General features: G+C 49.3%; 1 protein-coding gene and 1 pseudogene across 1 annotated transcript in view; both read left to right on the top strand.

Moving 5' to 3' along the window:
* The first annotated feature begins 4,364 nt into the window (after positions 1-4,364).
* Positions 4,365-17,031, top strand: part of LOC116450556 — a 49,690-nt pseudogene continuing 37,023 nt past the window's right edge.
* Positions 6,241-17,031, top strand: part of CEMIP (cell migration inducing hyaluronidase 1) — a 104,962-nt gene continuing 94,171 nt past the window's right edge. The window contains exon 1 of the mRNA XM_032122379.1: positions 6,241-9,372. The gene's annotated coding sequence lies outside the window, so the exon portion shown is untranslated. The remainder of the gene's footprint in view (positions 9,373-17,031) is intronic.

The raw sequence follows: 17,031 nt of genomic DNA, 5'->3' as shown, positions 1-17,031 counted from the left end.
CTCATGACCCTTTGTAGCTACCCTTTTACTTTAACAAACTGATACTTCTAACCTTTTCCCTATAAATCAATTTTTTGATTACTACTTTTCCAAGTCCTCCAGTCATTTTGTGACTTGTCTTTGCATTTGGATTTGTTTTTTGCCAGTATTCCTCTGTTAATGAGAACCCTGAATATAAATTCAGCATTGTTATTTATGTCCCATGGTCTCAGCACTTGCAGCCCCAGTTCATGGTGTTCTGACTGAACATGGATTTCCGCTTGTACTGTCTTTTATTTGCCTGAATTCCTGCTTAACTAATTCTCAGAGGGGCCTCCCTCTTCTGGCTTCTGCATTGTCTGGTTTGGTTTGTGAAGTTCATCTGCATTAAACTAACACAGGTGTTTTGCTCTTAATTAAAACGTTAATGACCTATCATTGATCCACCGGTATGGATCATCTTCCCTCTCTTTTAATTCAGTAATTTGTTAACCTGTTTGTTCCCTTAAATAGTTTTCCTTGTAGCCCTGTTCTCATCCAATAGTTCTTAAGTGAGTTCTGAAATTTTTATGATTTTCTGATGTGTGCTCTGTATAAAATAAATGCTAATAGTGAGCTGCTTTGCATTATAAACTTGTGTCAAAGTTTCAGGCATTTCAAAATACTGCTGGTCAACCTGCGAACTGTTAGTTGAAAAAATGTGGCCAATTTGTGAAGATGCAGTTTCATCCATGACAGTGGATTTCAGGTCCTCATTTTTTTAATGGAAAAAATTTTTTTTGATTTTTTTCCCCCAATATTTTAATTTTTAAATTATAGGAAAGGGGATGATGCGAAGTTATGAAAAACAAATTTGGGCTGAAAAAATAGTCTGTTCCAGCAAACTGCTAACATTCTGTAATTTAAATGTATAATGTGGGCCTTTACAAGAACTTGTAATGCATATTTTAGTGCTATCAAGGTGTCACTGTAAAAATGGCTCTGTGTGCCTGGATAAATTATGCAACGGGTCTCCCGAAGGTGTGAGTGATCACTAACATTTTGTTGTTGATGGGGATGCTCTGTCCATTTTTCCTGTGTGACTGACTGTTTTTGTTCATGTGGTACAGCCACAGGTGATGTATGGCTTGTTTGCAGGAAGGTAAGATGTGGTACATCTGTTTACTATCCATAGTTGTCAAGTGTTTGTACTTTGAAAAAGCCAGAGAAGAATGTTTGTTACAGCTTCAAAGGTGTCATTTTCCAAGGAGTCTGATATGTATCCTTTTAAAATTTATGTAACTGTTACAGATTTAACTTGTGCTCACATGGGGGCCTGTTACCTGTGTTGCCTCTGCTGCGGTTTTGTTCCTTGTTTTTCCATGTCACTCCTGTAACTTGTGCCAGCTCTGCTCAGGGTGCTGGCCCTGGAACTCCAAATACCCAAACCTGTATTTATGCTTAGCATTGTACACATCTATAAACTCTGTATTGCATTTGCTTTTTCTAAATGGTGCTAAACATAGAAGTAGAGACCCAATGTGTTTGCTTCCTCTGGTTATTCGTTCAGCCGTAAACCTTGATTGTTCTCGTTCGGAAAATGTTCTCTTCCTCAGGTCTGTTCTTGTGAACGCAAACTAATGATCTCAGTTAAGCCCATTTAATTAATTTCTGTATATCCTTCTATGTGGAACTCTCCAAACATTTTAGCTCTAAAATTTCTCGTGTTGGAAATGCAGTCGTTTGTACTCTGGCACTGGGTAAGGGTAGGGTGGCTCTTTGATGGTGGGCGCTCCACTGTTGGGAATGAGGTCAGGCACAGAGACTCCCTGCTCGGTCTGTGTTGCTTTCCAAGTCCGGTGGTAACACTGAGGTCAGATGGGTGTGAATGTCAAAGCAGGAGGTTGTACTTGGTTCTCATAACTTTGGTACAACAGTAAAAAGCAGGAGCTGCTCCTTGCAGCAGGAGAGCAAGCCCTGCTCCTTTGCCTCTGCCGATGTCTAGTTTTGAAAGGGTTTCTGCAGTAATCGAATTAATTTTGCAGAAAGTGTAAAGGTAACATGCCTGCTGTCTTAAAAAAAAAAACCGACTCCAAGAAGACCCCTACACCATTAGTAGGTCAATTTTAAATTGCCTTCTGGTTCCTGTAAGGGGGGAAGGTGTTTTGGTCTGGGTGTCCTCAGGGCCCGGGGCTGTGGGGCTGGGAGCGCATCACGTCGCTTTCTAGAGTAAAATCGTATGCCGGCTGTCCCTGCGGGCTGTGCTCGCCCTGCGTGGGACGGGGCTGCTCTTCCCTCGCTCCAGAGGCCGAAGCATCCCCGCTGCCCGCGGCGGCTGGGGCAGCCCCGGCCCTTGCTGTGTCCATGGGGGGATCCCCGGGCTGCGCTGCGCTGCGCTGGGCAGGGCTGTCCCGGGGCAGCGGGGGCGGGCAGGGGGCTCTGCGGGGCTGTGGCTGGTGCTGGTGCTGAGGGCGGCGATGGTGGCGAGCGCTGCGGTGAGCGGGGCCGCGGGGCCGGGGCTGCCGGGCAGGCGGAGCGGCGGAGGCGCTGCTGCAGCCCCGGGGCCGAGCCCCTCGGGGCGTGCCCGGCGCCGGGAGCGGCTCCCGCAGCCCCCGCGGGACCGGGGCCCTGCTGCCAGCCCGGGCTGCCCCGGCTGGGGCTGTCCGGGAGAGGAGGAGGAGGCGCGGAGCCGCTGGATCTGAGCCTTGCTTTATCAGGAGAACCAGCGGAAGGAACACACGCCTCTGGATTACACTTGGACTTCAAGGCAAACATAGGTGGCTTGGTTTGCTGTGCCTTTGGAGGTGACTGCATGCAGAGGGTCTTTCGTTTGTTTTCTCCTTTTGTTTCTAGGCCTTTTTTAGTTTAAGAGCTGCCTTAACCTAAGAAGACATCGGTCCAAAGTTTTGCTTATTGTAAATAATGTTTTTCATGGCAGTTTATTCTTGGAACTTGCAGACCTGCTAGAAGATTTAACATCGGTTTCATTTCTAGTCACCCTGCTGCAGCGGTGCCATTAGGAATGCTTTGGATCTGCCCCAAAACCCTTTCCCTTTGGCTCAAACCAGGACCCAACGGGATGGCAGTGGTGCCTAAAGTCCTCCTCTGTGCGGACCATCTGTAAAATATAACTGCTAGGACTGAGTAATACAGTGTTATACTCCAGGGGTCAGTTACAGCCATAAATGGGCATTTTGATACATGAAATTCCAACATAATCGTAGAACAATTAACTAATGCTATTAGAATATGCAAGCAATCCCCTGGACCCTAAGTCACAACTACTTGAAGTTGATAACTTTAATCTTGAATCGAATGAATAAACAACAAACCTAAAGCTTCTCAAACATGCTGGTCTGGGATGCCCCTCTAGGAAACAGAAAAACAGTCTAAAATTTTTTGTTCTCTGCTTAGAAATGAAAGGGAAGGCTTCAGGCACATTCCAGGGCTCCCAGGACATGACCTCCAGCCTTCAGCAGTATGCTGTTACATTAAAACATTCACCATTTCAAACACTTCTGGCAATATGCCACTGAATTTTGGGTTCCTTGTCCCTTTTAATTATCAGAGCTTTCTTTAGTGTTTGCAGCCCTACTTATCATGAAGTCCCAGCCTACTTATGTTGCATGTAATTGTTTTATTGATCAATTCCCAGAGTGTGAATTGAACCTTTGTGCTCAGCCTGGAGGAAGGAGAGCTGGATAGGTGCACTGCCTTAGAAGAAAATTTAAGCTCCATAGAGTCCAAATTGTCCCTTACCAGCACCTTTTTATCAGCAGGATGAAGTTGCTGTGGCCTTTGAGCAGCCACAGCTTCACCTGGTTACACCAGACTAATGGCTTTAATCAGCAGGCAGAGACAAGGAGCAGCTAGAAAGCAAAACGGGGCCTTAAACCCAACTTTAATCTGTTGGAAAAGTAGAGTCTGTGCTGGACCCTGGGGCTGGACCCAAAGTGCAAATGGCTCAGCGGGAGTGTAAAAGTTTCCTTCCTTAATCAAGTATAATAAAGTCTTTTACAAGAATAACAACTTTAACAGCTTAAATTTTTTTTTTTCAGAAAATTAATATGGAATAGTAAATTTTCTGTTGGGGATTGGGTTGGTTATTTTTTTGGGGGAAATCTGTGCACTCTTTGAGGGTTTGTATTAATAATGAAGGTAGTTTTCCTGAGCATTAAAGAAAGCAGTAGTTTAAATGAAAAATTATAGATAATCATTATTACCCTGTAGTACCTAAAAATCTGTCACACAGCTATTGGTCTGGCCTGTTGAAACATTCAGTGTTTGTCGAAGTAGTGCAGTGATCTGTAGCCAGGGCTGCAGCAGAACATCCATAAATGTAGTTATGTATACGTATATTTTGAGGAAACAAACTCTCTGGGATTCTTTGCTGCTTGTGTTTAATAGGTTTCACTGTATTTATGATTATTTCAGAATATCCCAAGAGTTCTTTGTGGGACATGGATTATGAAAGACTGCTGCACAGTAAGGAAGCCCTTCCTGGGACTGTGGGCTCCTACAAACCCTCCAGCCCATTCAGAAGCAGCTCTTTCTTGAATTATCACAGAAGAAGTTTGCTAAGTCAGAACTTGGGCCAGAAGCCGCAAGAAAAGCACTTGCCCTGTGAAGTATTCCTTAAACTTTCCAGATATGTTCTAATGGATACCCTTGGACCTAGCTTGGCCTGGAATCTCTCTTGGTTTTATAGCTGTGATCAAGAAGCCAACCTGCCCAAAATTCACATCAGTGCCCTCAAGGTGGTCCAGCACAAGGTGAAGCCATTCTTGCTATACAAGATGCTCCAGCTCCTCAGGAATATGGGTGTGCTGTCTCAAGCCCAGCAGTCCAAGGCCTTCTCTCTGCTCTCGAAGCAAATGATTAAACCAAGAAAAACACCATTAAAGCCCAAAGAGGAACAAAGTGGTAGGTACACAAGGAGGAGATGTGGGTTTAGTATCTCAAATGCTTTCTGGTGCTGGCTGATGGGCACGGCAGGGCCAGGTGAGGGGTGGGTATCGCTGAGTGCAGCCTGGTACAGGATGGTCCTGCACTGTGCCAGGAGCTGCACTCACTGCTACAGCTGAGAGACAGCCGGGCTTGGGGTGCTCATTCCGCAGCAGGAGCAGTGGAGAATGGGCAGGACCGACTGGAGGATGGGCAAGAGCAGTGAAGAATGGGCAGGATCCATGAAAGATGCCCAGGATTGCTGGAGGATGGACAGGATCAGTGAAGGATGGGCAGAGGATGGGCAGGGTCACTGAAGGATGGGCAGGATCTGTGAAAGATGCCCAGGATCGCTGGAGGATGGGCAGGATCGCTGGAGGATGGCAGAGGATGGGCAGGGTCGCTGGAGGAAGCGTAGGATCAGTGAAGGATGGGCAGGATCAGTGAAGGATACCCAGGATCTCTGGAGGAAGGGAAGGATCGCTGGAGGATGGGCAGGATCAGTGAAAGATGCCCAGGATCAGTGGAAGACGTCCAGGATCACTGGAGGATGGGTAGGATCAGTGAAGGATGGGTGGGATCAGTGGAAGACGTCCAGGATCGCTGGAGGATGGGCAGGATCAGTGAAAGATGCCCAGGATCGCTGGAGGATGCCCGGGATCGCTGGAGGATGCCCAGGATCAGTGAAGGATGCCCAGGATGGCAGGAGGATGGGCAGGATCAGTGAAGGATGGGCACGATCAATGAAGGATGTGCAGGATCAGTGAAGGATGCCCAGGATGGCAGGAGGATGCCCAGGATGACAAGAGGATGCCCGGCATCGCTGGAGGATGGGTAGGATCAGTGAAGGATGCCCAGGATGGCCGGAGGATGCCCAGGATGGCCGGAGGATGCCCAGGATCGCCAGAGGATGCCCAGGATCAGTGAAGGATGCCCAGGATGGCAGGAGGATGGGTAGGATCAGTGAAAGATGCCCAGGATCGCTGGAGGATGCCCAGGATCAGTGAAGGATGCCCGGGATCGCCGGAGGATGCCCAGGATCAGTGAAGGATGCCCAGGATCAGTGAAGGATGCCCGGGATCGCCGGAGGATGCCCAGGATCAGTGAAGGATGCCCAGGATCAGTGAAGGATGCCCAGGATCGCTGGAGGATGCCCGGGATCAGTGAAGGATGCCCGGGATGGCCGGAGGATGCCCAGGGTCGCTCCGGCCGCGCGGGCTCTGTCCGGCCGCGGGGCAGCGGCTGTGCAAGGGCGCCGCCTCCCGGCCGCCCTCGGCTCTGCAGGGACAGGTCGCGCCCCCTCCTTCCCCCGGGTCCGTGTCCTTGGGGGCTCCGGGCACTCAGATTTGGGGTTTGAGCTGCCTCTGACCCTGCGGAGAGCCCGCCGGGCCCCCCAGCGCAGGAGTTTTCCTGCGGCGCCTCCAGTACTCCGTGGGAACGGGGTGTTGCTCAGGGGATGCTGCCTCTGTTCGTCCTTCCTTTCTCGAAGGAAACAGGAAACCGCCCAGCGAGGGAGTGTGCCCGGGAAAAAATCACTTACAGAGGAGGAACCTCCCTGCACCCGTGTGCGAGAGCTGAGTCCCTGGACAGGGACGTCTGTGCCCTGCGAGTCAAATTCCCGCATTCAGATTAACTTGGTTCTCTGCCCTCGCCTTACCATGAAAATCTCAGCCATCGATATTTGGTGTTGGACGCTACAGCTGTGTTTGTAGGCAAAGCATCACAGTCATTGCAACGTGCGAAGACTCGGGATGGTCGAGGTTGTCTCCTCCCTGACAGCCCATTATAGAAAATGACCCTTTTTTTTTTTTGTTAGAAAGGCAAACTGCGGTTTATAAGCCACAACAGCACCCGGAGGAGGGCTTGGGTTGGTTATTTTTGTGAGGAAGAGTTACACCAGGCATATGTTGGAGGCAGTGAGCATTAGTCATGATTTCTCATTTGCAGGTGTGAGGTTGTTCGGGAGTGTTCTCACGCTGTGGATGCATCCTGTAACAGAGTGCTGTGGTGTAAACTTCATCCCGGTGCTGCTGCAAAACAGAAATCAGCTTGGAAAAATGAAATCTGCAGAGTGAAAGAGTTTAGCTCCCGAGCGCCCCTCTACAGATAGCAATGGGGGCTTCTCTGTTCACTTTAAAAAGAGACAGCATCTTTAGAAAACAGGGTGGTATGTTCAGTCTCTTTTAGTCTGAAATCTTCTTCCTCAGGCCAGTGAAAACTTAATATGGGTTGAAATGGCACTGAAATCTTCCACCTGAGAATAGTTCTTTCAAAGAAAAAAAAAAAAATCAAACCAGCGTGTTTCTGGCTACGAAAGAAAATGCCTTTAATGGATTTAAACAGTACTCACTCCTTCAAGATTTTGGTTGCTTTTTCAGGAAAAGTCCCAGGTAAGCAGGAGTGACTTTGGCTTTGTTGATTGTTCTGTAAGGCCTGCACAAAGCTTAGCACTTACCAAAGTGCTTTACATTTACCTTGACTATTACTATGTTTGATTAATTACTGATGCCTTTTATTTAGACTGTAAGTTCGCAAAAGCTTTTGCGTGAAATAAATATTTTAAATAACAATGTATGAGATTTCTAGGGCCCTGGCAGATATAAAAGAAAGGCTCAGGTCCTCTTCGAATTTTGCACTTCTACAAACATTGAGTTCAGAGAATTTAGTGTGTTTTAGGACAAAATACTCTTATTTGTCTTGTCTTGCCTGAAACTTCCACCAGTAGATAAATTTTTTTCTCAAAAGAATGAGTGAAGCCTCTTATACTTCTGCTAACCGCTCTGCGTTCCCATGACCTGCATTCATATGTGTCATATTCAGATAAGGAGGAGGCACAAACGCTGACTAATGCTGCTTTTTTGGAAGGAAAAAAGACAAAAGCTATTTGAGACAGGAATAGAAGTGCCAGCACTAAATGACAGATGAACAGCTGGTAGCAAAGGTGGCAGCTCTAACGTTTCTCTGTGTTTATGGAGTACTGAAATGAGGGAATGTTATCTGGATTTGTTTCTCTGGGCTGGATGCTTATCTTCAGACTCAGCAATTCTCTGGGTCCCAGGACCGGGTGTAAGAGAGTGGATGGGTTTTGTTTAGCACAAGTGAGTGTTGCTCCCTCACCAGAGCTGCAGCCTGGAGTATGGGGCATGGCTGTGCCCCTCACCCACCCCCTCTGCTTCCAGTCTGTTCCCATATTTTGTCTGACAGCACTTGCTCCTTATTAACATGACTATAGCGTCTTTGTGCCCTCTGTCAGAAGAAATCCTGCACCAGAATAAATTTCAGAGGTGACAGATTGGAACAGTTTGACCAGACGATGGCACACAAATGTCTCAGGGACTGACAGCACCTGTGGCTCTACACCTCTTTGGCTTTGGCCCTGGGCAGGAGCAGTGCCTGGCACCATTGCCTACCCACTTCTGGCTTGTCCTCTCCGGATGTTGGGCTCTGGGATGGAGATGAGGGATTATGACCCTGGGAGAGAGAGGCTGTGGCTGCAGTAAATCAGGTACCTGTGTTTATGTGTCACCCGGAAGCTCAGTTGTGCTGTACTTCAGAGTCTATGAAAAAGTGTGATTTTAGGGTTCATGGAAAACAAACCAGTGTGTGATGGTCAGTGCCAGGTGTGCCAGGTGTGATGGTGTGACAGGCAGTGCCATGTCTCCTGAGACTGGGACCTTCCAAGCCGGGAAAGCAGTCCCAGCAAACGGGGCTCTTGTCAGAGCAGCTTCTAAGCCTTTTCTTCTCACTGCAGACTCTGAGTACGGGTTGATTTGGCAGATGATGTGGGGTGAAGTGGCAAATACCTCTCTGCTCGCCCTCTGTCAGGGGAGCTTTTGCAGCTGCTGGGTTACAATGTCGTCCATAGATCTGCCAGTACAGGACAGTACAGGGTGAAACACCGCCACGGGAAGGTGCCGGAGGGGTCAGCTGCCTCCTAAGAAGGGCCAAGGCATGTCCCGGTTTAGGACATCAGGAGCTGGGGGCTGGGGCGCCTCAGCCCCCCACCCTTGAAGAGGCAGCTGGCACCCAGCCGCATGCTTTGCATGGGGCTGTTGAGCCCCGTCAGGTGCTCAGCAGGCTCTGCACAGACCCCGGGGGAGCCCGGCAAGGAGCCCGCTGCCCCCGGAGGTTCAGAGCCGGGGAAGACCTTTCCGTGCGGGCAGCGGGGCATCAGGGCGCCGGTCGTAGATATACGTCCAGGCTGGAGGGAACGTCCCCGGCTGGGAGGAGCCAGCGGCTCAGCCGCTGTAAACAGTGCGGGCACCGCCAGCGGTTGGGAGATGGATATAAAAAGGGAGGCGGAGGGGAGGCAGCCGGAGCGGCGGAGCGGGAGCTGCCTGCGCCTGTCTGCCCCTGCCCGTCCCTGCCCTGCCTGCCCCTGCCCTGCCAGCCCCGCCGGGTGCCCGGCAGCCCGGGCCGGCAGCTCCGAGAGGCTGCGGGCAGAGTCCACGGTCGGCGCTGTCGGGACAGGTAAGTGTCTGCAGCGAAGTTTGGAACTCGCCGGTGCCGCTCGTCGAGCCGCCGCTGGGTTCTCGCCGCGCCGGCTCCCTCTGTCCGCGCTGCCGCTGCGGTGCTCGCCGCCTCCGGGGCTGTGCGGAGCGGGGAGCGGGGTTCTGCTTTCGCCGTTGCGACCTTAAGTGAAGGGGGAAAAAGGAAAAATGTAAAAAACCCAACGAAACCAAAACACGTCAAAAGCAAAACGTGCCTTTTGCCGGCTCCGTGCAAAGTCGCGGCGCACGTGTTGCGGGCGGGGGCGGCCCCGGGCTGCAGGTAGCGGCTGCGGGACCGCCCGGGACGCGCCGACCGCGGGGAGCCCCGGGGAGCCGCGGCTCCTCCTGCCCTTCGCTCCGGACCCGGACCTGGAGACGGTCCTGGTCCCGGTGCCGCCGCGGGACGCGTCGTGGAGCAGCGATCGGCGGCAGCATCAGGTCGGTACCGCTCCCTCCGCGCCCCCTCGTCCCGCCGGTCCCGCCGCCGCTGCCGCCGCCCGTCTCTTGCAGGGCCCCTCCCGGATGTCCCCGCGCACCTCGCCCCGTGGCGACCCGGCTCCGACACCCGCCTTGCCGGGCCGTGGGGCGGCCCTACGCCTCGGGAGCTCCGCCGCCTTACACTCCCTCGTCACCCGCGACGGAGGTAAGCGGGGCCGCCGCCCGCCCCGGAGCCGGTGCTGCGGGGGATGTCCCGGCCGTGCCTGCCGGCGCCTCCCGGCCCGGCGGTGCGCGCCCCCAGCCCCTCCGCTCTCCTCGCCACGCAGGGCAGCTGGTGTTGGCCGACCGCCCCCACGGGCCGCCCATCACCCTGCGGGCCCGCTATATCCTCATCCACGACGGCGGGGAGCTGCACGTCGGCTCGGAGCGCTGCCCCTTTGGCTCGCGGGCCACCATCTCGCTGTAGGGGCGAGCCGCCGAGGGGGCGGCCGTGGAAGGCTTCGGGCAGAAGTTCGTGGGCGTGGGTCGCGGCGGCATCCTGGAGCTGCACGGCCGGCGGCGCCGCTCCTGGACCCTCCTGGACAGGACGCTGCATCCCGGCTGGGGCAGCCGCGGGCCCGACCTGCGCGTCCCGGGCGGCGGCACGGCGGGGCTGCTGGCGGGGCCGCTTCCACAGCCACCTGCGGCCGGGCGGGGGCCGGCGGCTCAGCGCCTTCCTGGCCCGGCAGTCTCCCGGGGGGACTCGGCCGCCCGCAGCCTCACGCCGGAGACGCGGCTGCTGCTGCTGCGGGACCGCCTGGGCAGCAGCTTCATCGCCCGGCTGCGCTACAGGTGAGGCGGGGGCGGGAGCGGAGCCACCATGGACAGCTCCGCGCCGCCGGGGGCTCGTCCCGACCGAGGGGCGGAGCGGGGCTCGGCCGCGCCCGCGGGCGGGGGGCTGCGGGTACCGGGGGGGGGATGCTGTGGGTACCCGGGGGGATGCGGGAAGGATGCGGAGGTCACCCGGCGGGGAATATGCACCGGGGCACCCGTGCCAGAGGGTGCGGAGTTGTGCCACGCTGTGAATCTGAACAGCGCGATGATAATCGTAGCACAGTCTTTGGCTCACGTGGATGTTGACCAACCTAACAGCAGTACTCTCTCAAAGTAACGTTTTAGCTTTCTACAAAGGGACGTGCACTTCTATCGTGCACAGGGTTATCTAGATCAAAATTAAATCAGTATGCTCTTCATCTAATTGCATGATTCTGCCATGTGCAACTGTAAAAATAATTGATTGCTTCATTTTTCAGGGGTGCCTCATAATGGATTTAAATTGGAGGTGTCCAAAGGAGTAATTCTTCATCTGGTGGATGAGGTTACAAGCTGGTTACCTGGTGATCGTATCCTCATTTCATCATTGCCAGTACAGATTGTTCCATGCATCAGGCTGAGGAGTTTAATCTCCTTCCTTGCCCTGAATGTAAAAACAATCAAGTGAAAATTGATGGTATGAAATATTTTTATTAGGGTAGTCATTTGTGGTAAATATTTATATTGTCTTGTCTGTTTAAGTAGTTTTTGTCCCATAAACACAAGGGCACATATGAGAGCTGAAGGCCCCAATATTATTTTGGGTCTTGAAAGTTTGACCAGAGGCAGAAGTCCTTTGTAGCAGCCAGCGCAAGTGCTGTTCTTTTCTGGGATCAGATACTGGGCATGTCTCCAGACTTGGTGATTGCTTAAACAAAAGGTGTGCACTTGCTCAGAATAATTCAGTAATAAAGATGCTGTGTTCACCCTGAATAAAAAGGTTTCTGGTTCCCACAGGCAGCCCACTTTGTCTTCACGTTGGAGAAGTCATAGATGGTGCTGATATGAGGGCAGAGGTTGGTCTTCTGACCAGAAATATACTTATTCAAGGAGAAATGGAAGATGCCAGTTATGGACAAAATCGATGCCAGTTTTCCTCTTTTGATACATTCAGAGGACACATTAAAGTGAGTAATTTTAATACATTTGCTTGTAGGTGGTTTCAGATAGTTCCCTTCCTGGTTTGTAAACAAGCAATATAAAACATCAAATTACCACTGTGTGTGTGGGAAAAGGTGTATTTGCCTATAAAAAAGGGGGAAGTTTGTTAGCCTGTCTTGCAAAACTAGACTTGCAACGAGACTGTGCCATTTTCTTCAGCAAGTCTGCAAAAACATGCCCTTCTAGGGGAAACCCTTTGAGGGGATTCTCTAGCAGCATTGCTGTGAGTAGAGCCCGTGTGAGGTTAGTTCCTGAGATGTCACTGAAGAAATTGTGGTTCCTGCAGAGCAAACCTGCTCCCTCCCTGGCTCTGAGAAGTGCTGGGTCTCACCCTGCTGTGCTTTGCCTCCTCTTGGCTGTCTCGTGTTCAGGGTGGAGGTGCAGCCTTGCTGGTGCAGGGGCTTTGTGTAAAGTTGCTCCTGTACCAGGCAGTGGAAACTGGGGAGCTGTGCAGGTCTGGGCTGAAATCACTTGCCAGTAGAATCTGCCAGGAAATAGAGCCTGGTGGCGAATGCTCCCCCTTTCTGCAGTTGGCAGGAGCGCTGTGTCTGTCACTGGTTTTGCTAAACACCGCACATGCTGTTTGGCAGCTGCTCCTTGGCAGCCCCGTCCTGTAGGTGTGCAGCTGCTGGCACACACGGCTCTGCAGGTCCTGAGCTGCTGTGGGTGGAAACAGGGAGCTCACACTTCCTCCTGGGACCAGACTGTGTTTCACTCTGCAAAAATATTGCCTAATGGGAGAGAAAAAAAAAAAACCCAAACCTGTTTTTCTTTTTGTGCGTGTTTCTGTTGTAACGCTTTACCTGGATCTACATTTGTCTCAACAGACCCTAAGGAATTTTAGCTCTGTTCACATGTCAGGAGTGGAGTTAAAAAACATGGGGCAACAAATCCTGGGCAGTTACCCTGTGCATTTTCACCTGGCTGAGGATGTGGATGAGAGAGGAGGATATGAACACCCAATGTGCCTCGATAACCTGGCTATCCACCACTGCTTCTCTAGGTGTGTTGCCATACATGGAACTCATGGCCTTCTGGTAGGAGACATATTTTATTAGTAACAAGTTCATTTCTTTGCTTATCCAGGGCTAAAGACCCAGAGCCATTTGTGATGCAAAGAGAAATCAGGATATTGAAATAAGGCACCTTTTCCCCAATAAATGTCCTGACTTCTCCTTTGTTGGAGTTAAGACTGGTCCTCTGGTAATGCTCTTTGAAATAAATGTCAGGTTCTCAGCACAGACTAATTAATATTATCAGATCAGATATAGTGTGATCAGATACAGTGAAATCTTTTCCATGGTAATTCTGGACAGTTTGTGATAATGGGAACTTTCATTTAAAATTAAAGAAATGGAGTTTAAATGGAGCTTACTGAAGCAATGGACCTTTAATTTGCAATAGAGATAAAAAAGACAGGGCTTGTTCAAGTCTGGGCAATGTGAAATATATCCCAAAATGTTCACATGACAAAGGGAATGAAATATGAGCAGGACAGACCCAAATGGTCGCTTCAGTTCCAGGAAAGTCCTCAGGAACTTGGCTTTGACCTAGATCCTCACAAGGGCATTGTGAAGAGGAACTTAAAAGAAAAAGGTCACAACAAAAGCCATACATGTCCCAGCTGGAAAAGAGAGATTCCTGCTCCAGTCCCACCGCGTTGCTGTCCGCCCTGCAGGACCCTGAGTGACATTTTGGTGACTGTGAGCATTTCCTCATTCACTCGATGCGTGCTCAGGCAGACACTCCCTGACCTCCTGTGTTTTTCGTGACTGTATTTTCTCAGTCCTGGACATAAAGCTGTGTAAGACACGACATAGATGTGCTTTGTGTGTGAAAGGGTCCCCTGAAAGAATGTATTAATGAAAATGCAATACAGGACCTGGAGCACTCCTCATGTGTCCTAAAGTTGATTTATATTGTTCAGATCAGTCACAATTATTGATTGCCTTCTCATATTCATTATTTCCTCTGTCTGTAGAGCCTTTTTTTGTGTACAGAGCTCCCTAGGTCGACAGGAGGCTTGTCCAGTATTTGTGGATGTAGTTTAACTTTCTTTCTTTCCCTGTGGGTATTAAACCTCTGGAATTGAAGTAACGTGTTTGGGGCGAAAAATTAAGCCTTATGCTAATAATGGTCCTCAGAAGAATGGTGTATGGTGTTGCTCATTATCAGAAGGGAGGTACTCAGGGCTTTATCTGGATGTGTGGGGTTCAGTAGTTCAAACAAGAAACCAAGTGAGATCCAGCCCTGGTTGTGTGACTCTGAGGGCTTTGAGCACATGAATCGGTGAGTAGATTTTATAGTAAAGATTAAATGTGTGATTCTTTGACAGAACCCTGTGGCTCTGATATATAGTCAGATGATATAAATGTAATAAAAGCTTTGCTTTAAAAGAATTTAAAATAATTTGCAGTGCCAGAGAACAGCATGTGTATCAGAGCAAGGCAGTTAAATAACACAGACAGGTACCTGCTCCAGCATCAGATTGTGAAATCCCAGCCCTTGAAGTGGAGTAGACCAGAGAGGAGGTTTCCCCCCTCCCATCCTGAGGTTTTAGATGATGTAATTTTAGATGTACTTTGCCAGAGCAGTTTGTGCTCCTCTGTGTGCAGGTCATGCGGAGCTGTCTGCACTCCCCTTCTCCATCTGTTGCTCTTGCCAGGCTTGTGCTGCTTGGCAAGCCAGCAGCAGCTTGGGTTCCTCACAGGGGCTGGAAGCAGGCTGGGATGTGCTCTGTGCCCACATGCCAGGCGTGTGCAGACTGCTGGAGTCTTTCGTGTCTGATGGTGCAGTGCATAAAGGTCACGTACATTGTGTTGCTGAACTATATATAATTCAGTGTTTAGAGGCATCTTAATCATCTGGTGTTGGCCACAGCAGCAAGGCTGCAGCCTGTGTTGGGGACAGTGTTTCATGCTGGCACATACAGTAAAATGCCACTGTGACAGTGCTGTGGGTGGGTGCTTTTCCAGGCTTGGGTTTTCGATCAGTGATATGCTGGAATTGATCATTTATTGGGGTTTTGTTCTGATGGCATGGACCCTTATCTTTCCATGCAAATATAAGTGATCTTTAAACCACATTAATCCTGGTCATGAGAGTGATCACTACAGTTTCGTGTACATAACTTTTCAGGGCTGCCATGCAAGTCTGAAGCTGGGACTAATTTTATTAATTAAAGCTATAATCTGCTTTTTGGATACAAGTCTGGCCTTTCATGCAGCCAGTCTGAAGCACAGATTAGCCAAACTGCAGCTAAATGCAGAAGAATGAAACTCTACAATCGAAATGCCATTTAAAACAATGAGCAGTTTGTTGTTGTATTTCTCTCCCCAAAACTAGTCTTCCACGGCCTCCTTAGCACAGCTTCTGCCCATCCTTTGGGAGGGTGGAAGTAGCCAGGCCTACTGATCTTAGCAGGCTGGCAGGGACACTTGCATTTTTGTCTAAATCCATTTCCTATCTGTATTTCCAAGACTCAGCTGGCCAGGAGGGACACACTCAGTGCCAGTTCTCTGTTACCCTCCCTGTGGCTCACTCCATGGTGCTGTACCCATGTGCAGGGTCCCAGTGGATTTCCAGCACTCTGTTTGTGGAAACTGGGTACCTGGTTGTGTTGTGCCTCATTCTTAAGTCTCTTTTGGACACCTCATTGAGGCAGAAACCAGAGCAGCAGATGACAAGTTTGAGGGGTGACTGCCAGGAAAACAATGAAATCCAGCAGAGCTATACCTATGGGGACTATAGTGTTTGTGAGCCCAGATGTTATGTACAGTTGCAGCCCATCAAGGGGAAATTACAGGATATGATTCCATGAAATGGATTTATTTCAAGTATCCCTCTGTATACAAAAATAACCAAGTAGGTTAATATTAGTTAATCTTGCAGTCTTGCACAGACATAACTGACGTCAACAGGAATTTTGTGTGCCTGAAGAGGGAATATAAATGCTGACAGGGATCATTTGAGTACAAAGTTGAGGTTTCTGTAAGATTTAGTAACAAATAGCTGGTATTTTAACTAGCCTGATTTAGTATTTACATTTAAAAGAAGGATTTCTGAATTTGTCTTCATAAGACTGTACATCAAAGGAGGCTTGTGCTAAGTCCTTTTGGTCGAATTAGGGTTTAATGCAATATCCCTGAGCATGTCAATTAATATTAAATACACTGAAATAGTAAAATATCATCTCTACCCAAGATGATCATTACAGGAAAGAAGTGGCTCTGCACCTTCTGAGAATGGAGGAGAAGGAATGGAAATCTCATTAATATAAATTACTTTGCATGGTGCTTTTTAAATAATATCTTATTTAATTTTGGAAATGTTGCAGTCATAAAAACTTCTGTGTTAACCATGCTGATTTGTTGGTTCATCATTCAAGACACACTTATCTTTATGTATCTTTACGCAGATATTTACTTCATGACACTGAATCAAATATTCTCTCTGAGAGCTGAGGGTACTTTTAAATCCAGTATTTTGCAATTTTCCCTTAATTACACATATAATCTTCTTCAGAGTAATTTTAAGGTCAGTCCACAGTTATGCACACTGCCTGTAGTTCAAATCAGCTCCAGGACTGATGGAGGCACCATAGATAGAAGGTTAGCAGTGTTTTTATACGTGGTCTTTACTGCCTACCTGCAAAAGATGTTATCCAGTGAAGTAAGACAACAGATGACAACGTTTTCATAGCTACACCTGGCTTCTGTGTGTACCACTACTGATCTTCCCTCTGAAGAAAAACTCCTTACTGGGACAAACATCAAAATTATGTCTCCTTAATCTTCTGCTTAATGGGCCATTTGCGGCTTGCACAGATATTTGTTCTGTTTTTTCATGTAGAAGCTTCATAAATTTATAGAGAATCCCCTAACTCCTGCCATCGCCCCTGAAGTTTCAAAAAACAGACCAGAAGTTTCACTTTTCAGGCATTTTCCAAAGCTGCTTAACTTAAAAAAACCCCAACAACCCTTGGATTTCCTTCAGCTGCATTGAACAGAGCAAGGATTTTGTGTTAACGTTCTCATATAATTTACAATAGGTTCAGCATGTGGCTCCATAAATGACCATGTCTGACATTACTAGATGGTTTATTTTCCTTAAAGAGTGTCATTAAAAGGTTGTGTGGAGTTTTAAAGTCAATTGGAGAGTTGTGGCTCAAGTCCAGGGCAGTGCTATG

Source organism: Corvus moneduloides, chromosome 13, assembly GCF_009650955.1.
Source record: "Corvus moneduloides isolate bCorMon1 chromosome 13, bCorMon1.pri, whole genome shotgun sequence".
NCBI lineage: Eukaryota > Metazoa > Chordata > Aves > Passeriformes > Corvidae > Corvus > Corvus moneduloides.
The sequence above is the reverse complement of the archived record's forward strand: the minus strand, read 5'-3'. Positions and strand labels throughout refer to the sequence as shown.